Source organism: Myotis davidii, unplaced genomic scaffold (assembly GCF_000327345.1).
Source record: "Myotis davidii unplaced genomic scaffold, ASM32734v1 scaffold935, whole genome shotgun sequence".
NCBI classification, from domain to species: Eukaryota; Metazoa; Chordata; class Mammalia; order Chiroptera; family Vespertilionidae; genus Myotis; species Myotis davidii.
Genome location: NW_006286974.1, coordinates 1,798,931 through 1,820,660, shown reverse-complemented (window position 1 = coordinate 1,820,660; position 21,730 = coordinate 1,798,931). Strand labels below are relative to the sequence as shown.

General features: G+C 47.7%; 1 protein-coding gene and 1 long non-coding RNA gene across 2 annotated transcripts in view; one reads left to right on the top strand and one right to left on the bottom strand.

Moving 5' to 3' along the window:
* Positions 1-3,811: 3,811 nt before the first annotated feature.
* LOC107182299 lies at positions 3,812-15,084 on the top strand. Its single transcript, XR_001513018.1, has 4 exons — positions 3,812-4,004; positions 7,254-7,332; positions 9,977-10,153; positions 14,409-15,084. It is a non-coding gene; the product is annotated as an uncharacterized LOC107182299 (long non-coding RNA).
* A 4,253-nt stretch (positions 15,085-19,337) lies between these two features.
* Positions 19,338-21,730, bottom strand: part of KCNB1 (potassium voltage-gated channel subfamily B member 1) — a 101,950-nt gene continuing 99,557 nt past the window's right edge. The window contains exon 3 of the transcript XR_435402.2: positions 19,338-19,693. The gene's annotated coding sequence lies outside the window, so the exon portion shown is untranslated. The remainder of the gene's footprint in view (positions 19,694-21,730) is intronic.

The window sequence follows — 21,730 nt, the reverse complement described above, 5'->3', positions numbered from 1 at the left end:
GCCTTTAAACCTCCCACCTCCTCTGCCCCCTCTTTTTAGCTACACTGATAAGCTAGAATTTCTCCTTTACTCGGGAAAAGGTGGGATGGTCTTTGCTTTGAGAAACACTGCCATCTGGTGGTATTTGTTACAATGCCAACCTGTGGTCATATTTCCTTTGTTGTTGCTGAGGCAGGCGTTGCTCATTCAGTATTCATTTACTCATGATTTACTGGGTCCCCATGTGCCAGTTACTGTGCTTGGTGTTGGGATTCAGCAAGGAACAAAGACTGAACTTCCGTGGAGCCAACACGAGTGGCGGAGGCTGACAAGCCATGAATAATCACACGAATGTACTGAGTTGCAACCCTAGGCCTAGGTGAGGTGCGATGACAGTTCCCTGGGGATATCACATGAGCTTGCTGCTTGGTGACTTCACAGATGCCAACCACATGGAAAGAAGTGTAGGGTGGCATCTGCCTAATTTTCTGCAAATCTCTCATCTGCCTGACAGGCAGGGTAGGGCAGGGCAGGGCAGGGCAGGGCAGAGAATCATGGTGGGACTTTGGTACTCCCCTTTGATTCCTATAATAGTCATCAAAGCCCTGTGTGCTATCACTGCCTTCTCCGTCTCTGACATCACTTCCTACACTCTCTCCTGCTGCAGCCACATGGCTGGCCTCCTCATTGTCTCTGCAGCATGCAACTTTGACCCTGCCCCAGGGCCTTTGCACTGCCCATTTCCTCTACCTAGAACCCCTCTCCCCTACACCCCCACCCGCCACCCCCCAGGTACCTACACAGTTCCCTCTATCAACTCCTCAGATGTTCTTTGTCTTGGAGGCCTGCCTCCTTTGACCCCTTCATCTAAAACAGTTTCTCATCATCTCACCCCTGCCGTTCTTATTCTGCTTTGTTGTTTCTCAGAGAACAGATCACTAGTTGAAATTACATCATAGGTTGTATTGTTGATTGCCTGTTTCTGCAGAATGTCAGCTCCTCCAGGGAAGGGGCATTTTCTGCTTTGCTCACCTGTGTTCCTGTCACCCAGTTCAGTGCTTGGCACACAGTAGGCCCTAAATAGTTGCCAAATAAATGTATAAAGATCACCGTTTTTCTGAGCACTTACGGTCTCCTCAGTGCCTTGCATTCATCATTGCACCAGACCTGTGAGCCTGCAGTTCGCACCCAGGTTTGTCTAACTCCAATTCCTTGGCTTGACTTAGATATTCTGCCCCCTTAAGCTCCAGTTGCCTCTTCTGTGAGATGGTTTGTCAATAGTACAAATACATATAGGGAATCGGGGCCCTGGCAAGTGACAGATGGCATGAATAATGAAGTGGAAGAGAATTTGATAAGGGCTGTATTCACAATGGGCTACAGGAGGAAATGGTGTTATGGGAGCCTGGTGGGAGCAGGATTCATGGCTGAAGGGCCCCCTCACCAGGAGCCAGGCTGAGCCAAGGCTGAGTCAAGGGGTGGCGGGGGGGCAACGAACACCTGGGCCGCACTCTCCTTCCTACCAGCACCCCCATGCGCTGCAGTCCGGTGGCATCTGGGGTCAGAGAGCCTCTGTGATGCACAGGCTTCCCAGAGGGCACAGGACAAAGGAGGCCCGAGAGCACACCATCTCCTAAGACTGTTGTGAGGGTTACACGTGACTTCCTGGCTCAGCAGCAGTGACATCATTGATGTCATTATCAGGTGCATGGTGAAGCAATCATGATTGTTAGGTTGCCACGCTTGATTTTCTCCCTTCCTCCCTACTTCTCCCCTCCTCCCTCTCTCCTCTCTCCCTTCTCCCTCCTCCTTCCTCCCTCCTCCCTCCCTCCTTCCTCTGAGCATTTCAGCTCTGCTAAAAGTGGAGATCTGTGCAAAGCTACATGACTTCCTGAGGTGCCAGAAGCAACACTGTGTTTCCAACACAATAACCTCATTCCCTCAGCTCAAGGATGTACTTTGTCTCACATTTTCATGTTGCCGAACTAGGACATGTCTCAGAGCTGGTGAGGGCTTTTCGTGAGCACCCATCTGTCTTACTGTTCACCACTGTGTCTCCTGGTGCAACGTTGTGTGTGTGTGTGTGTGATTTGAGATAAAGCGGAAGGGAGAGAGACATCAATTTGTTGTCCCACTTATTTATGAATTCATTGGTTGATTCTTGTGCGTGCCCTGACCAGGTATCAAATCCACAAACTTAGCATAACAGGATGATGCTCTCACCAACTGAGCTACCCAGCCAGGGCTTAAGTGCTTTAAATAAATTGGCTCCTTTAAACCTCACAAGAACCCTATGGAATAGTGTTTTCATGTCCATTTTACAGATGAGGAACTGAGGCACACAGAGGTAGTGACCTGCTCAGAGTTGCATAGCTATTAAGCAGCAGATCTTGGATTTGAAACCCAGTAGTCTGGCTCCAGACCACACTATATGGTTGCTCAGTAGGGGGAGGGAGACTTGAGCCTATATTTGTGGAATGAGTGAATTAAGTTTGACGGTAGGATCCCCCTGTGTGTGCATGAGTGTGTGTGTGTGTGTGTATGTGTGTGTGTGTGCATGACTGTGTGTGGTGTGTGTGAGACTTGGGACTCACCCCATCCGACTGGCCCCTGACCTGGAGCTTCTTGCTCTGCATGGCACTGCCACCTGCCGCCTCCATCCCAGCAGGCAGATGGGGTCTCCTTTGACATCAGCTGTACTTTGGGCGACTGGAAACTTTTGCTGTGTGTGAATGACAGCAAAGCATCTCAAGTATTGATTTGGGAGTTACAAGTAAATTTTAGCAAACAGGCAAAATCACAAGTACAGAATCTTTAAATAATGAGGATCAACATAGATATCTATAATAATAAAAGCATAATATGCTAATTAGATTGGACGTCCTTCTGGATGACCTTCCAGACAAAGTTGTGGTGGCGGGGGCCACTGCGGAGGGGGCCAAGCCCCTTGCATGGATTTCATGCACCGGGCCTCTAGTGTGGCATATAATGCCTGTGGGAATGCTTAAACGTTGTGTAGCACTTTTTTGCAGGTTTTAAACTGTGTGTACATATGTCACCAGAAGCAACCTCTGTAAGAGTCTGCTTTCCACTCCATGCTGTTGCTGTAGCTGAGGCTCATGTCGCTGCAGCAGAGGGTTAGCTGTATTTACCGAGCACTTGTTATGTGTCAGAAGCATGTGCTGTGTATGTTGTATCCATTTGAATCTTCAAGGCCTCCCTATTAGGTGAATATTCTTTTTATTTCTATTTGACAGGAAGAAACTGAGGCACAGAGAGGTGAAATCAGTTGTTTTCAGTGCTTAAGAAATGTTTACTGCCCTACCGGGTTTGGCTCAGTGGATTAGAGCATCAACCTACAGACTGAAGGGTCCCGGGTTCAATTCTGGTCAAGGGCACATGCCTGGGTTGCAGGCTCAATCCCCAGTAGGAGGCATTCAGGAGGCGGCCAGTTAATCAGGAGGTACCCAATTGATGAATATATCTCATCACTGATGTTTCTATCTCTCTTTCCCTCTTCCTTCCTCTCTGAAGTCTATAAAAATATTAAAAAAAGAGAAATGTTTACTGAAGGAATGAGTGACAAGAACAACTTAAATGATCACCAGAAGGATGATGGATGAATAAAACATGGGAATGTTAAGTTTAGGTAGATGTATAAATGGTTATTATAGAGAAACTTTTGAGGAAGACATGGGCTTAGGGTTGCAGGAGTCCTAGTGCTCTGTGTGGTGTTTTTGAGGGTTTGGCTTGTGGGAAGGTGGAGATCTGGCCACAGGCCAGCCCAAAGCCATGCAAGTTGCCCCTGGAGACTCTACCTTCTCTTCCAGCTGTCTCCTGCATTGTGGCAGAGTGGAGTGGCTGGAGTCGCTGTGCCAAACCCTGTCAGGTCTCCTACCGTGTCCGCAGGAGGCATGTCCTGCAGGAGCCAAGGAATGGGGGTGCTCCCTGCCCCCATTTGGAAGAGCAGGCTGGCTGCGTGGAGTACCGGAGCCACCAGGGAGTGGAGTGCCAGCAGTCCTTGTGTAAGTTGGGTGGCCCCCAGGGGGACTGTCAGATCCTGTGTGGGGTCCAAGTTTGGGGTAAGACTTTGCCTTCCTTTTGCCCTGATCCCCTCTTCTCACTTTGTGGACGAGGTAAGAAGCTCTGATTTCCTCTGGGTATCTCGTCTTCTACTCATCTCCCAGTGTGAATCATCAGGACTTTGTATGTACATGATGGGAAACCCAACTTAAACTGACCTGAGCAAAAATGTGTGGCTCCCATGGACACAGACGATAGAGTGGTGAAGGCCTGGCATGGGGGTAGGAGCAGGCTGGGAGAGATCAACGGGGAGGAAAAAGGGGACATATGTAATACTTCCAACAATAAAGGTTAAAACACCCCCCTACCCCCCAAAAAAGGTGTGGCTCATGTAACTAAAATTCCAGGGGGTGCATTCATGGCCGGATCCAGGAGCACAAGCAATGTGGCCAGGACTCTCCGTTTCTCAGTTCTGTTTTCCTCGAGTTGGCCTCATTCTCAGGCCAGCTGGGGATGGTCTTTGATAGCTCCGGGCTTACCTCCAACCTAACAGCTGGAAGAAAAGGTCTCTTTCCGCATAGTTTCAGCAAATGTCCTGGGATGATATCTTATTGGCTTGACCTGGGTCATGTATCCACTGCTAAACCAATCAGTATGCCCAGAGCGATAGAATACACTGATTGGCCAAGCCTGGGCATGTGCTCCCTTTGATGCTGGGAGGGGGGTCAGTCCTATTTGAGTGAGATTAGGGGAGAGGTGTTCTCCAAAGGAAAATTGGGTTGAATGATGCAGGACAGGCACAACTACAGAAGTTAGCTACATTGCACACCTGGACAAAAGTTTTTATGCCGCTACAAAAAAATATGTGATGCCGGTTTTGTAGCTGAAGAAAGTGACTGAGAGAGTACAGCGGTTTTCCTGGAGGAGTAGAAGAGCAGGCAGCAGGGCTCCATGCTGCAGCCTGGTGGGGAGAGGTCATTCTACAACTATATTACAAACTTTACCCTGGTGTCCCCCCTCCTGCTTTCAATTCTCCAATAGTGACCCAGTGCCCTTAGAGTAAAACCCAAATGCCCCATCATGGCCTATAAGCTCTTGCCTCCTGTGACCTCATCTCTAAGTGCCCCTGCCCACATTTTATTTTATTTTTTAAAATATATTTTTACTGATTTCAGAGAGGAAGGAGAGGGGGAGAGAGAGAATCATTGATTGGCTGCCCCCTGCACGCCCCCAATTGGGGAATTGAGCTGACAACCCGGGCATGTGCCCTGACCGGGAATCAAACTGTGACTTCCTTGTTCATAGGTCGATGCTCAACCACTGAGCCACGCCTGCTGGGCCCCCCTGCCCACATTTTAAAGGCTCATTCTGATCATTGTGGGGACAGTGGGTCAGAGGGCAGCAGGGAGGCCAAGGAAGAGGTGACCGCAGTGGTGCATACAAGAGAGGATGGTGGCTGGACCAGGTGGTGGCAATGGGATGATGGCAGTGGCAATGTCATTCCTTTTGCCTAAAATCCTTCTCCCTCTCCCCTGTCACCTGTATCTAACCTTGCCCTGCCTATTATTTCCTGCCCAGATGTCAGTTTCCCAGGAAGACCTACCTGACTGCCCCTACTATGTACCAAGCACTTTGCCACATTCCTTGACCCTGTGAGGCCAATGATACTATTCTCATTTTTTTAGAAGGGGAAACCAAGGCTCATGGAGACACAAAACGTGCCCAAGATACATTGCTCACCATAAATCATCTTATGTAATTCTGACAATAACTCTATGATATAGGTCAGTGATGGTGAACCTATGACACCCGTGTCAGAAGTGACAGGCGAACTCATTTTTTTTTGGTTGATTTTTCTTTGTTAAATGGCATTTAAATATATAAAATAAATATCAAAAATATAAATCTTTGTTTTACGATGATTGCAAATATCAAAAAATTTCTATATGTGACACGGCACCAGAGTTAAGTTAGGGTTTTTCAAAATGCTGACACGCCGAGCTCAAAAGGTTCGCCATCACTGATATAGGTACTAGTATCATCTCCATTTTGCTCTTGAGGAGTCGGGCTCAGCAGGTGCAGCCACTTGACCAAGATCACTCAGCTATAAGAGGCAGAGCTGGGACTAGAACCTGGGCTTCTCTGGGGCTCTCCTCACTTCCTTAGGCTGCACCAAAAGGAGCACCATGGATGTTTAAAGAGAGGAAGGGAATTTCATACTAAGTGTTATGGCAAAGACCAAGCCCACAAAGGGTGTCTATGGCAGCAGCAGGAGAGGGGCTTGGGCTGCCCCAGTGTGGGCCTTTTCTAGGTCACTAGCATTAGTTCAACACCAATCATTAAAAAAAATATTTTTATTGATTTTAGAAAGAAAGGGAGAGGGAGAGAAACATTAATGATGAGAGAGAATCATTGGTCAGCTGCCTCTTGCACACCCCTCTATGGGGATGGAGCCTGCAACTCAGGAATCAAACCATGACCTCCTGGTTCATAGATTGAGGCTCAACCATTGAGCCACACCAGCCAGGCAATACCAATTCTTTGATTCAGCTCCATCACTCAGGGAATGGGGAGGAGTTGGGACTTCCTTTGGACTTGTTATTTTCCTAATGAATCACCAACTTCTCTTTCTCTGTGTTTTCTGTCTATTCTAGGAAGGAAGAGACTTGGGAGTTGGCCCAACAAAATAATGTATTAATTCATTTACCTATCCATCCCTCTGTACCTCCTTTCTTCCATCCTTACATCTGCCCATCCATCCATCCATGTGTCCAGTTTTCCATCCATTTATTTTATTCATTCATCTCTCCATCTGTCATCCCTCCATCCATCCTCTTTGTATTCATCATCTGTCTTTTTTCTATCCCATCTTCCTATTTATTTACTCATCATCCATCCATTCTTTCTTTCTTCCATCATTTTAGCCATCCACCCATCCATCCATCCATCCATGCATCCATCCATCCAACCAGTTTTTAATTCTTTTATCTACTTTTTTACTCACTCATATATTTATAAAAATCTTTTGAGACCCCCTATGCAACTCACTGTGCTGGGCCCTGAGTCTCAGAAATAAATATGATTCTTCCTCCAGCATCACATAAACGGTACTAGTGGGGACCACTTACCCAGTTCTGGGATCCCATAGTCTCCTTAGGGCTGCCATATAAATGACTCAGAAGCTGGGAGTACCTGCCTCAGCTTCCTGTGGTTGTGCTGAGTTACCTAACTGTTTTCTCCTTGGCCCACAGTCCCTGCTCTGATAACCACAGGCAGATACGGGAAAGAACGGAAAAAGCAAATTGTCCCCAAGGGGCAGGAGATATTAGGGTAAGTTGAAGCAAATGAACCCAAAGTCAAACTAAACTTTGTGCACATTTTCATCATGTCTTTCTCTTACCTTGACTCCCCATTTCTTGTCCTGTTACGTTTGTAAGCTCATGAACATGCTTTTGAAGTCCTTAATAAGTGGTCTCCATTAAAATTAATTAATTAAAGAACTCAGATAAAAAAAATAAAAAAATAATAATAAAAATAAAAAAATTAATTAATTAATTCACTCACTCAATGTTTATTGAGTGCCCATTATATGAAAGGCACTGTGGTAGGCCTTGGGGCTATAGCCAGGAGCAAAAAAGGACAGGCATTACTTGTCTTCATGGAGTGGGCAGTCTAGTTGGAGGAGACAGACAATAAACAAATAGCATGTCAATGGTGCTAAGTGCTATGCAGAGAAATAAGGTAGGGAAGAGGGTGGGCGTGCCCGTGGCCTCCTCACTGAGGAGACACTTGAACTAAGATCTGGAAGAGGCTTTCTAGAGGAAGAGCAGGCCTGCAAAAGGGACCAGAAAGTGCAAAGGTCCCTGGGCAGGCCATGCCTCGTGTGTTCAGGATCAGCCAGACCCGTGTGCCTGGAATGCAGGGAGAATGAGAGTGTAGGAAATAAGGTCAGAAATAGGTCTCACTGGGCCTATCGACTGTGGTGAGAAGTTGGACGCTTTCTCATGAGACGGGAGTCATGGGAAGGTTTTGAGCAGAGGAGTGACATGATCTCCCTTGAGTTTTCACAGGATCCCTTTGAATGGTATTTGGAGAGAGGCAAGAAGGGAATCCGGGATCAATAGGGAGGCTACTGCAATGGTCTAGGCCAGTGGTTGGCAAACTCATTAGTCAACAGAGCCAACTATCAACAGTACAATGATTGAAATTTCTTTTGAGAGCCAAATTTTTTAAACTTAAACTATATAGGTAGGTATATTGTTATTAACTTAATTAGGGTACTCCTAAGGCTTAGGAAGAGACGCACTCAAGGGGCCAAAGAGCCGCATGTGGCTCACGAGCTGCAGTTTGCTGACCACAGGTCTAGGCGAGAGAGGAATGTGGGTTGGACCAGGGTGAGAGCCCTGTACCTTGTGAAGAGTTAATTGCAGGGGCTGGAGGCAGACCCGTGGGCTGGGGATGGTGGTGATGAGGTCAAGTTTCAGGATACTGCCTGGCACATGGCAGGTGCTCAACAAATATCAACGGAAAGAGTAAGGTCTGAACAAAAGCAGTGGCAATGGAGAGAGAGAGGGAGCTATATTAGGATTCCTTTCGTTGCAGGTGACAGAAGGCTCACGCTGGCTCAAGTGGAAAGGGGTATCGTTGGTTTATATAACTGGGAAGGAAGTTTTGAAATAGTGTTACTTCAATTATGAGGTCAAATAGTGTTGTCAGCACTCACTTTCGTATTCATTCTCTCTCTCTCTAATATTCTCCATGCAGTGGCCAATGTGGGAACCAGCAGCCCAACATCCTCCCAGCTTAGCAATGCCAGGTCCCTTCCTCCAGTCTTAGTGTGTTATTTCCGGAGGAGAATTTGATTGGTCCAGCCCATCCTTGAACCAATCACTGTGGCCCGGAGGATGGGAACTCTGATTGGTCAGCTTTAATCATCTGCCCAGGCTAGTGGCAGGTGTGGGCAGCCAGGACCAGCCACCCAGATTGCTTACCCCTCCACGATCAAATAGGGTGAGGGCAAGAGTTCCCCAAATAAACCACAAAAAGGGAAGAGAAAGTGTATTGGGAAGACAGAAGTTTCATTGATCACAGGCTTCTGGTAAGGAACAGATTCCTGAAGAGTTCTGGGGCCAGCTCAGAGAGGAAGGGACAGGTTTGGGGCTGTCCTAGGAGGAAACTATCTCCTGCTGAGGCCTCCCAAAGGCTGCAGCCACCAGGGGGCAGTAGCTCCACACAGTCACCCCTGAGTCCTTGATAAGCTGCACCTCCTCCAGCAGGGGGTGCCATTTACTGCCATTTGTAGAAAAGTTGGGTAGAGGTAAAATTCTGGCAAATTGGCTCTTCAAATACCCCATCATGGGAAGTTTCCCTTTTAAATAATTCTCATGGGGAATCTCTTCTATAAAATAGGATCCGTTGTGAAATGAAATGGAGTGGTTAGGAGCGTCAATTTAGGTTTTTGGGGTTTATTGATGGTTCCATTTTAGGCGCAACCTCTTATTAGCTGTGACTGTAGACAAGTTAACTCTCTGATCCTCAGTTTCCTATTCTGTAAACTGGGGCAACACCTACCTCACAGGATTTCCTTATTGGACCAAATGATTCATTCAGCACAGTTTTATTGAGCCAGTACTGTTCTAGGAGTTGGACACTATGGTGAACAGAACAAGCAGAAATTCCTGCCTTTATGGGGCTGACATTCTAGTGAGGAGACAGATGAGAAATAAACCATATAGTCTTTTGGATGTAGTGCTTGGAAGAGGGCCTGACCATGGCCCTCAGTAAGGTTAACTTAAAAGAGCAGGAGCCACGCCTCTTGTTGAATGCAACCTGTTTTTGCAGATTGGGTTGCCCCAAAGGTTACTATACCAGCGAGAAATTGTATCAGCCTGGGCCTGCATAGGGCCAGGTGCACTGGAGGTGCTCCATAAACGCTCACAGGTGCCTGGGATGGTGTCTCCCTGTGTGGCTGCAGGTACTGTGTCCAGTTCCAGCTGGGACCCATTCCAGGGAGCTGCCGGCAGGTGAGGGCACCCCATGCCCAGTGGACGAAGTATCTGACCCAGGGCCACCTGGTCTGTGTCAGGTGTGAGTGGCCTGCCCAGGATGCCAGGAGCCGACGTTGCCACGGGGACGGCGGCGGGGCCAGAGAGTGAGCAGTGGGACTGGGGCGTGGGAAGTGTGACTGCAGAGCCCAGGGCGTCTCTGCTGCGTGAGGTGTGATGGTGCCACAGGAGCCAGATGCTGCTGCCTGGTCAGGGTGGGCCCCGGAAGGTCCTGGTCTCAGTGTCCGAGGAGGAGCAGCCCCTGCCACTTCCAGTTATGTGACCCAGGGCAAATCTCATCACCTTTCTGAACTCCAATTTCCTGAAAACGCAGAGAGTAAGATGAACTCCCCATGGAGCAATGGTGAAGGTTAAGCAAGATTGTTTAAGCCAAGGACTTAGCATATGTCCTGGCACCCAGAAAAGGGAGCTGGTGTTATTGTGGAATCCTCAAAATTCCCTTGAAAGGCAAGTTTGGTGGCTCTCATATTATAGATGAGGAAACCAAGGCTCAGAGAGGCAGTGTGCTTTAGCCAAGGCCACACAGCAGGGTTTGACCTAGACTTGGACGATATCAGCCCCCTCGACTGCTTCCCACAAGAACAGGTGTCTCAGCACTTAGCGTACTAATTATAATAGCAGCTAACATTTATTGGGTTTACTATGTGCTGAGCATTATTCTAAGCTCTTTATATTCTTCCATTCATTCGTTCATTCCTTCAATAAATATTTGTTGAGCGCTTACCATTGAGTTGTGCCAGGCAATGTTTGGGGCACTGGGGAGGTGCAGTGAACTAGGCAGATGTGGTGCCTTCTCTATGGAGACAATGTTTTGCTGTGAGGAAACACATCAGGCAGGTAAATTTGTAATTCGTCTGATGGGACACGTGCTAGGAAAAGAAAGCAGAATGTGGAGGAAGTTCTGGGGGTTGTTGCTTTTCAAGGAAGGTGACACTGAGGAGGTGACATTTGAACAGAGATCTGAAGGAAAGGAGGGAGGGAGCCATGTGGATATCTGGGGGAAGGTGTTCCAGGCAGAGGGAACAGCAAGGGTAAAACCCCTGAGGTGGGAGTGAGACGCCACTGTGGCCTGGGTGGAGTGAGAGGGGAGCATGTTAGGAAGTAAGGACACATTAACACACAATATGCCATTGAAACATTCCAAGAACCCAAAATGGATACTTTTGGGATCCTTGGGTGCCAAGAGATGTGCAAGGTCACACACCTAGCCAGTAGTCGAACTGGGATTTAAACGTATACCGTTCAGATCCCTGAGCCAAGTCCTAGACTTTTTCCCCGGACAGTGCTTTTCCGGTGCAGAGATTATTATACTGTAGGAATGAGAGCACCCTCTGGGGTCTGTCTGTCCAGGGAATTCTCCCATTTCAAAGAGAATTTCTTTCCCTTTAAAATTGAGCAGCCCCACTCACTGCAGACCTAGAGCAGGGAATGCCAGTGACAAAAAGGGTGTTATAGACAGACGTACGTGAACAAGAGGCACTGAGACGGCACAGATCCAGGCTCAAACCTCATCTGTGGCCCTTACTCGCTGCCTGACTCTGGGCCAGCCCTCCACCTGAACTTGACAGTCCCCACCACTTGAGTTGTGGGAAGGATCCCCTGCCCTTTGCACAGCACCTGGCCCCTCATAGGAGCGGAACCTGCTATTGTCATGTCTAACATAAAATGGATGTAATACGTACTTCGTGAAAATGAGATGTAATGGATAAAATGAACTTGGCACATAGTAGGTGCCCAGTAACTAAATGGCAAAGAATACTATCACATTCTAAAGAGCCCCACTCTGCCCACCCCACTCTGATCTCTCTCCCACTTAGACCTGAGATTCTACCATTGGAGATGTGTTCGTTGGGCTAGATGCTCACTTCTCAGAGCCTTGGTTTATTCACCGACCTTTGGAGAAGCCTTTCTAGCCCTAACACTCGGATTAATCCCCAATTTCTCCCTTTGGATGCAAATATTTCAGGATGTGGGACATGGCACTCGGGTGAGGCTGAGATGAGGGTCGCAGGAATCATGGCTCCACCAGGAAGGGGCAGGAATGGAAGGCAGAGCCAGGGCTGTGCCAGGGAGAACTGCCTCTCTCCATTCCCACCATACCCAGGCTCACAACAGGTGATGGAAGGTCTGATTGGGGCATGAGCTCACCAGGCAGGACTGGCAGAGGAGGAGGATCAAAGTGAGGACAGAGGGGAGCTGTCAGCTGGATTCTTTCTGTGGGCAGCTGGCGAGGGCAGGCTTGCACAGGGCCCGGGCCGGGAGGGATTAGCCTGTCAGTTGGGGATTTTTAGGAGGGTTTATTTAGCCTGAGAAGTGTCTCTGAGTTTGGGACAAGCAGGAGGAACACTTGCCATAGTCACGCACCTGTGGTGTGCTGGGCACCAGGTAGGTGCTTTACATCATTCAGGCCCCCAACCCCTTAAGAGACAAGAGACATTAGCTTCATTTTGTATCATGAGGATGCCAACAATCTTTATATACTATCATTTGTGAAGCCCCTACTGTGTGCCAGGCACTGTGCTTAGAAGCTTAGGACAGTGCCCAACACTTATAATAAGCACTTGATCAGTAGTTGTTACTATTGTCATTATTTTGCCTTTTTTTAAAAATTACTTTTTAAAAAAATATATTTTATTGATTTTTTACAGAGAGGAAGGGAGATAGTTAGAAACATCAATGAGAGAGAAACATCGACCAGCTGCCTCCTGCACACCTCCTACTGGGGATGTGCCTGCAACCAAGGTACATGCCCTTGACCGGAATCGAACCTGGGACCTTTCAGTCCGCAGGCCGACGCTCTACCCACTGAGTCAAACCGGCTACGGCTATTTTGCATTTTTAAAAAGATTTGAATTATGCCTACAGAGAATTGGCTAAAACATATTTGAACAGGTTAATACATGTTTGGAAAGGAGACACATGTGGGTAGTCACTACCCAGGCAAGGAACAGAACCTGGCCAGTCCCCCATTCCCCCACACTGCTCTTAACCATAAAGGAAACCACCGTCCCAACTTTCATGGCAAACCATTGTACAGTTCTCTTAATAGCTCTACTCGGTGCAGATCCCTAAACACTATGGTTTAATCTTGCTTTCCCCCCACAGTTTAAATACGTGAAATAATGCAGGCATGTGCCTTTTGGAATCGGCTCCTTTAGCTCGCTACGAGGTTTGTAAGGTTCATCCACGTGGTTGACTTATAGCAGTAGAGCTTTCATTCTTATAGCTGACATGGTTAGTTATTATTGTCGATCATTTTTTTAAATCCGCACCAAGGATATTTTTCCATTGATTTTTAGAGAGAGTGGAAGGGAGGGAGAGAGACAGAGAGAAACATTGATGTGAGAGAGACACATCAATTGGTTGCCTCCTGCATGCACCCTGACCAGGGCCAGGGATTGAGCCTGCAACTGAGGTACGTGCCCTTGACCGGAATCAAACCTGGAACCCTTCAGTCTGCAGGCCAACACTCTATCCACTGAGCAACACAGGCTAAGGCTGTCATGATCATATTTTATTTTCTCTGCACACAGCATCACACAGAACCTTCCAAAACTCCAGAGAGGTGGAGATTATGGATATCTCTTGTCAGTTGAAGAGATGGTAGAGATTCCTAGGAGCTGGGTCAGTCTGCCACTCCTTGATTCCATGACGCGCGCGCGCGCGCGCGTGTGTGTGTGTGTGTGTGTGTGTGTGTTTTAATCCTCACCCGAGGATATGTCTTTCTTTGACTCTAGAGAGAGGAGAGAGAGGAAGGGAGAGGGAGAGAGAAACATCAATTGGTTGCCTCACACATGTACCCCAACCGGAGATTGAACCCATAACCTGGGTATGTGCCTTGACTGGGAATCGAATCTGTGACCCTTCGGTGCATGGGATGGCACTCTAACCACTTAGCGCACTAGCCAAGGCAGAGTCTGTGTTCTTAATGACTCCACTGTGTTGAAAAAGGTCACAGGGAGGTTAAGCAACTTTCCTGGTTTGCCACCTCCCCATACTCTAAGAAGTGAGTCTGGATTGCCCACGTGGTCTCTGGGATGGGCACTGCGGCTGGCTCAGGGCCATTTTCCATCAGCCACAGTAGACATAGTGCCCAGTGCCTGCCCACTTTTAGGATCCAAGAAAATTTAAAACATTTAAAATTTCTTTTAAAACCAGAAGAAAAAGGATATAATAATCATGAAATATAATAATGAATCCAGCCTGGATTATGTTCATCTTTATACAATGCTGCTGTAAACTATGACTTTAAATATTCTCTGCATGGAGGAAGGGGCCCACACAGCAAATGCCCTGGAGCCTAGAGATTCAAAGCCACTGAGCCAAGCCCGTCTCTTGCAGGAACCAGCTGTTGCTGTGGCAAGCGGCCGGCCACCCCCGGTGCCGAGGGACGTGGGAGAGGCTTGGGCAGGTCCCGGACTGTTCCTGCCCAGAGGTCCATAGCCTCATCTTCATCTAGCGTCTCGGCCCCCTAACTGCCAAGACCCCCCCCTTTCCAAGGCCTCCCAGGGAGCCTCCCGTTCCAGAGCTTGGGATCCACAGGGTCAGGAAGTAGAGAGGAGCCTGCAGATATGGGACTGAAGGAATAAGCCTCGTCCTTATGTTGACACTGAAGATAGCTTTATGTTTCTACTCGGTGCCAACTGGTCAGAGCCTTGCGAACATCTCCCCGCAGTTCCCGGCTCCCCAAATGTCCTCTCCTACACACACACTGGTGGCTTTTGCTTTGTCCTCCTCACCTATACACTTACTTTTTATGGACTCTCCTCTCCTCCCCATTTTTTCCACTTAAATAAATTTATTTTAAAAGGCAGCTTAAATACGTGTGTTTAAAGACGAATGTTCTATCAAGCTAGAAATGAAAATAAATAATAGTAGTCAACATTTATTAAATGTCTACAGAGTGCCAAGCGCTGTTCTGGCTCTTTTCACCTATTGACTCCTTGGACTCTGAGTTCGGTGCAATTACATCCCCATTTTACATGTGAGGAAAGGGAGGCACAGAGAGGTTAGATCACTTGCCTGAGATCGTCTAGTTGGTGAGTGGCACAGTGGGGATTACACTAGTAGCACATCAGCACCGTGAGGGCAGGGTTTTGGTCTGTCTTATTTCCTGCACTGTTCCCTGTGCCTAGAACAGTGTCTGGCATGAAATAATGTTCAATAAATATTTGTTGAATGAATGAATAAATGAATGATCAATTGCTATAATTAGAAGGCAATTAGAAAAATGAACATAATGGAAACTAAACAAGTATGGCTAGGTATTGTTGCCTGTCCAAGGAGCTGAGCATGAAACCTGCTCTCTTCTTGTTCAAACAAGAAATTTGTGTGTGTGAGAGAGATAGTAAGGACCCCCTGGTATCTAATGGAGACTTGGATCCCTGACAAATTAGAAGAGTTACAAGACTCGAAAGGGGACTAATTTTCTCCTCTTGGGAGTCAACTGTTATATATAACTAGAGCAGGAGTGGGCAAACTTTTTGACTCGAGGACCACAATGGGTTCTTAAACTGGACAGGAGGGCCGGAACAAAAGCATGGATGGAGTGTTTGTGTGAACTAATATAAATTCAAAGTAAACATCATTACATAAAAGGGTACGGTCTTCTTTTTTTTAGTTTTATTCATTTCAGATGGCCCGGATCTGGCCCGCGGGCTATAGTTTGCCCACGGCTGAACTAGAGGCTCAGTGCATGAAATTTGTGCTTGGGGGGCGCCCCTAGGCCTGGCTGGAGATCGACACTTGCCTGCCCGATGGACCATAATTGCTCGCCTGCCTGCCTGATCACCCCTAACTGCTTGCCTGCCTGCCTGATTGCCCCTAACTGCCTTTGTCTCAGCCCTGCCACTGTGGCTTTATCCGGAAGGATGTCTGGAAGGTCATTCGGCTGGTCTAATTAGCATATTATCCTTTTATTATTGTAGATTATTTATTGTTGAAAGCATTACATATGCCCACCCTTTCCCCTCATGCCCTCTCCTGTCTATTAATATAGATTTTAACAGCTTTATTGAGATACAATTTATATACCATACCATTTACTCATTTAAAGGGTGCCATTCAGTCCCTTGTTAGTATATTCAATGCTGTTGTAAACCATCTTGTAGTCTATTATTTAATGTCCCACCTTGGGTTGGTGTAAAACCATCTCAGACTGAGTTCTCCACTTGTCATTTGGGGAAGCACCACTGTAATGGACACAGAGCTTTCGGGGAGTCGTGATTCCCGTACCTGGCTAGGAGTGTGCCGGCTCAGTTTCCCCTCTCAGTTTGGGAGACAGGCCTTTGGACCCAGGAGCACAGAGAATGGATTGGGGGGGAAGGGTGTACCTTTCAGCTGTCCTGGAGGCTGGGCAGGAACTGGCCCAAATGTTGCTGCTTTTCCATCCTCCTTCCTGAACCAGGACTCTGGGTGCTTCTGGGAATCACTGTCTGTTCCCTCTCTCTGAGAGTGAATGAGTGAGTCACTGGGTAAGCTTTTCAGCAGCATCTGTGTATGCTGGTCTGGGGTGAGATACTGGGGCGTGAAGAGGAGAGAGGTGCAGACAGCCAGGAGGCCAGCGAGTGGCTGCCCAACTCACATCCAGGCCAGGTTCTCTGGGAGCCAGCTCTCCCTGTCTCTGTACCTACACTTGTTTTGGCTCTAGGAGGCCGTTTTATGTGGAAATCATTGTATCTGTGTTTGTGCTGTCTTCCCAAGCAGACTGTAAGAGCCTGAACTACCCAGGCTCTGTAGCATATACTTTTTAGAGTCCTTCATAGCTACCATTTTTTCACCCCTAAACAGTGATGCCTGTCTTAGTCCCTCAATGACCCTATAAGGTAGGTGATCTTCCCCCCATTTACAGATAAGGAAACGGAGGCTCAGGAAAGTCCTGTGACCTGCATGAGCTGTCGTGATTAGAAAACACTGAAGCTGGGATTTGAACTGGACTCCAAAGCATGTGCTCTTGGCTGAGCAGGAAAGCAGAGGCTGTGGTGGGAACAGTTAGGGCCCAGCATTCTAGCTTAACAGACCCACGCTATGGCTTAGGAATGCATGGCCTTCGCAAACCCCGAGATTGAACTTGGGACCGGACATCCAGCCTCCTGTTCTTGCCCATCCTGGCAGGATACAGCCTGTGATGATGGGAGAAGAGGGCTCTGAGGAGGTTTCTCTGTACATCTCCATCTATAATTGGCTCCAAATGAAATGATCTCATCCCTGAACACTGAGAAAGGGGGTGGGGTAGGGTGAGGAAACAGCTCCCTGGCAACATCTGACATAGTTTGTGACTAACCCATTTCCCTGTAGGAGAGTGAGAAGAGTGAGATGGTCCACTCTCTCAAAGACGGTGTAAAAGTTTGGGGAAAAAATAGTGTTGGTAATAGACTGTAAAGGCTCCAGTTTTTGGGCTTTTATGAGGCCCAAGGCATTTCTCCATTCCATCCAAACCAGGTATCTTCTTACTGTTGCTCACAAGTCAACTTGACCACCTGTCACTCATGTCAAACCCTGGCTGGGAGGAGGTGAGCACGGCCAATGAATTCATCCAGCGACTTATCTTGATGGAGTTCTGTGGCCAGCTGAAGCTCATTTAAATGCCCATACATTAATTTTGAAAGACGAGCTCCTAATCAACTTTTAAAAAGCTTGTCACAGCACCATCTGCTTGGCGTTTGTCACTATTGCATTACATAAGAGGAAAGACATTTTTAAAGAATGCGGCTGCATTTAGTAATTGGATCGCTGGAGAGGAGCCAAGCCGGGGCGGATGGCACCGCGATTCAGAAATACCATAGGCCCTTCTCAGGGCGGTGGCGGCCTCCCCAAGTTCCACACGGTCGGGTCAGTTGTGGCAGGGACCTGAATGCAACCAGTTTGGGAGACAGGCCTGGATGCCTGCTTTTCCTCTTGTCTTTTTCTCCCTCTCTTATTTTACCTCCATTCCCATTTATTGTCCCTCATCCCTGCTACCTCAGATAATTCTATCAAGTACCAAGTGCTTTCACTTCCCTAAGCCCCAATGTCCTCATCTGGAAAATGGGAATAATAGGATAATGCTGCTGCGAGGTTTAAATGTATTAATAAGCACATAGTGAGTGCTTGATAGTTGTTTCCTATTTTCATATAAAGCGATGCCTGACACCTTGTAGGTGTCATGTCCATTTTGTCTCAACAAGTATTTAGGATTACCGAGAGGCAGGACTGGCTCCATGGGTGTGCAGCCCGGGCAGTTGTTTGGTATAATGCTTCGCAGCCACTGTCTTTAAATTCTTAATAATTTTTGAACAAGGGGCTCCAAGTTTTCATTCTGTAGCTGATCCCGCCTAGACATCTAGAATGATGCTGATTTATTGGATTGCCTGATGTTTAAATTAAACATCTGAGTCCACGTTTTAAAGTCAGGAGAGTTCGTATAAACCTCTGGCGTATTTGGGAACATTAGAACATCTTGCCACAGTGGGTCCACGTTTCCAGTGCTGCCACTGAGGGGCCGGAGCTGGGTTGTGGTGCCCCCTACAGAAGGCACGAGCTTCAGCCCAGCACGCCTAAGAGGCTTTGAACCGAGTCCCCTTGCACATTTACAGGGCACCGGCATGGCGGTTGGGTCATGGCTTTGCCATGTTTTCAGCTTTGCCAGTCAATAGTCATTTGACCTTGAGCAAGTAGCTCTTTGCCTTAGTTTTCCACCTGTGAGATGGAAATGACGATGGTAATAGTAACCTCTCTTTTGCTTGTAAAGATTAGGCTGGTTAATATATGTGAAGGATCTAGGGAATATACTATTATTATTATTTTTTTAAAAACATATTTTATTGATTTTTTACAGAGAGGAAGGGAGAGGGACAGAGAGCTAGAAACATCCATGAGAGAGAAACATCGATCAGCCGCCTCCTGCATGCCCCCTACTGGGGATGTGACCGCAACCAAGGTACATGCCCTTGACCAGAATCGAACCTGGGACTCCTCAGTCCACAGGCCGACCCTCTAGCCACTGAGCCAAACTAGTCAGGGCGGGAATATATTTCTAATATTAAAAATAATTTTTTGTTAGTCCTCACTCGAAGATATTTTTTCATTGATTTTTAGGAAGAGAAGAGAGAGGGAAAGACAGAGAGAAACTTCCAGTGAGAGAAACACATCGATTGGTTGCCTCCTGCACGAATCCAGGCCAGGGAGGAGCCTGCAACCAAGGTATGTGTCCTTGAGCGGAATCAAACCCAGGACCCTTTGGTCTGCAGGCTGACACTCTATCCACTGAGCCAAACTGGCTAGGGCTAGAACATATATTATTATTGCTAGTTTTTTACTCTCACCTGGTGCAGAAGGTCAGGCCCAAGTCTGAGAGCTGCCCCTCCAGGAGCTGGAAGCTGGACCTGCAGCGGCAGGTTATGAGGTCACTTCTTCCTGCCGTCTTAAGCAACATCCCTTGTCAATATTCACTCTCTCCTCCTGCAGTGTTTTCGTTCATAAGTGGTTCAACCTGGGCTTTCTGCAGCCTTCCCCCTAGCTCCAGCAGTGGCTGTGACCCCGGTGGCCCAATCAACACAGTCCATCACTTGGGCTGTAGAGATTGGTTATGGGATGAACATATGATCCAAGTGGGTCCAATCAGTGTGAATCCTGGGACTTTTGCTGCCCTGTTGGAAAAAAAAGAAGCTCTCTTTGAACCAAGATTTCTAGCTGTAATAATGCCATTTCCCTGGAGCTCCTAGTGAGGGTCGGCCATGTGGAGAGAGAGGAAAAAACACACGAACAACTGAGCCCTTATGACATCTTTGGAGCCCCTGGATCTAACCATACCTGAACCATTACCGTAAGACTCCTAAGTTCTAAGAGGTTACATTTTCCCTCCCTTAAAAAAACACACACAACAGTTTGAGAGAGCATCTGAAATGCTGTGCATGGGATCTTTCCATGTTCTCTCCTGTAATTCAGATATAAACCCCGTGGAGGAGGGGCTATGATTATAAAGGAATGGCGCCTCAGGGAGGTAAGTGGCTTGCCCAAGGTCACACAGCAGGTCAGTAGCTGGTGCTTGGACTTGAACCCAGGTTTCTTTGACTCCAGAGCCTTTCTTCTATTCCACATTCTCTGAGTTCTGGACAAGAGGGTCTGTGGAGGGTAAAAGACAAAAGACCCGAGTCTCATTTTGGCCACTATTTTGCTGTGTGATTTTGATCAAGGAATTACTCCAATACTCAGTTTTCCCCATCTTGAAAATGGGGAAAAGACTATTGCCTACCCCCTCAGGTTGTCGTGAGGGTTAAATGAGATAACCAGTGTAAGTCAAGTGCTTAGAACAGGGCTGTGCATTTAACAGTGAACACGAGCTGTTATGTATCAAGGCTCTTGTTTTTGAGGGAAGAAAGGGGGCCTGAGGGCCTTACCCTCAGCCTGCAGCCAGCGTGCTCCCTGCCTCCCTGTGGGTCATTGGCTGCAGCAGCCTTGGGTGGCGCCTCCATCCATCTCCTGCCAGATGCACAGACCTGGCTCACTTACCCAGGAAGAAGGCACTTAAGGAGCCGCTTCTCCAGTTTCTCTTTTAATTTTCATTACATAAATTTCACATTTCCCGGAGTAGAGATCTTGAACGGCTGGACTAATTTGGAAATCAAGTCAGCAAAGGGCTTCATTTATATTAATGGGGTCCTGAGTCTGGCTGGCTTGCTAGGAGGCGGAGACATGGATGGATGGGTGGTAGTGATCCAGGCTGAGCTGCTCCAGGCTGAGTTCGGACCCTGCCTTAAATGAGCAGGTGCCTCCAGATTTAGGCTGGGACCATTCTCATTTTATGGGAGGCTCTGGGACGTAAGGACTATGTTGCTCCCGGGCTTAAACTCGCCAATGGCTGAGCGCTGCCCTCTGAGAAAACTCCACATTGTTCACCCTGCTTCTTGATAAGGTGCCGTGGGATGGGCTTCTGCTGATCTCTCCCACCTCCTACTCACCACTGCCCTCCTCACCCATCCCTCTCTAACTAAGCAGGTGTCCTGAGAATGTTCCTGTCTCAGGGCCTATGCACTTGTGATGCCTTCTGCCTGAAAGTCTGCTCTCCCAACTCTTCCTGTGGTTAGCTTCTCCCTGTCAGTCAGACGTTGTCTCACAATCACCACCTCGGGGAGGCCTTCCCTGACTGCCCACTAGAGTAACACTCCCCAACCCTCTTATATCACCACCCATTTCATTTTCTCCATAGTTCCCCAGCGAAAGCCTATGTCTTCCTGTTTACTTAGCTGCCTATATATTTCTTGGCTGTGTCCCCTGTGAGAATATAAACCCCATGAGAGCGTAAACCCGGTCTCATTCACCTTTGTCTCCCCAAGACCTGGCTGGGTGTTTGGAAACACAGAGAAGACAAGGTTGTTGCCTGCATGGAGCTCACAGTCTGGTACAGAAAGGGACAAGCCTCTAACTAACATTTATTTTTAAAATGCTTATTAACATTTGGGGACCGTGACAAGGACTTTACAAGAGACGACACGTTTAATCCTCACTGTAGTTCTCAGAACGATTGTTACCAGTTCCAGTGCATATAGCACAGGGACATGAAATAAGTTGCCCAAGGTCACAGAGCTAGAAAGTAGAGGAGCCAGGATTTGAACCCAGGCTGTCTGGTTCTCATATCTGCTGGGTTGGCTAGATCACCTAAGTCACGGGGAGTCAGAGCCTGGTGA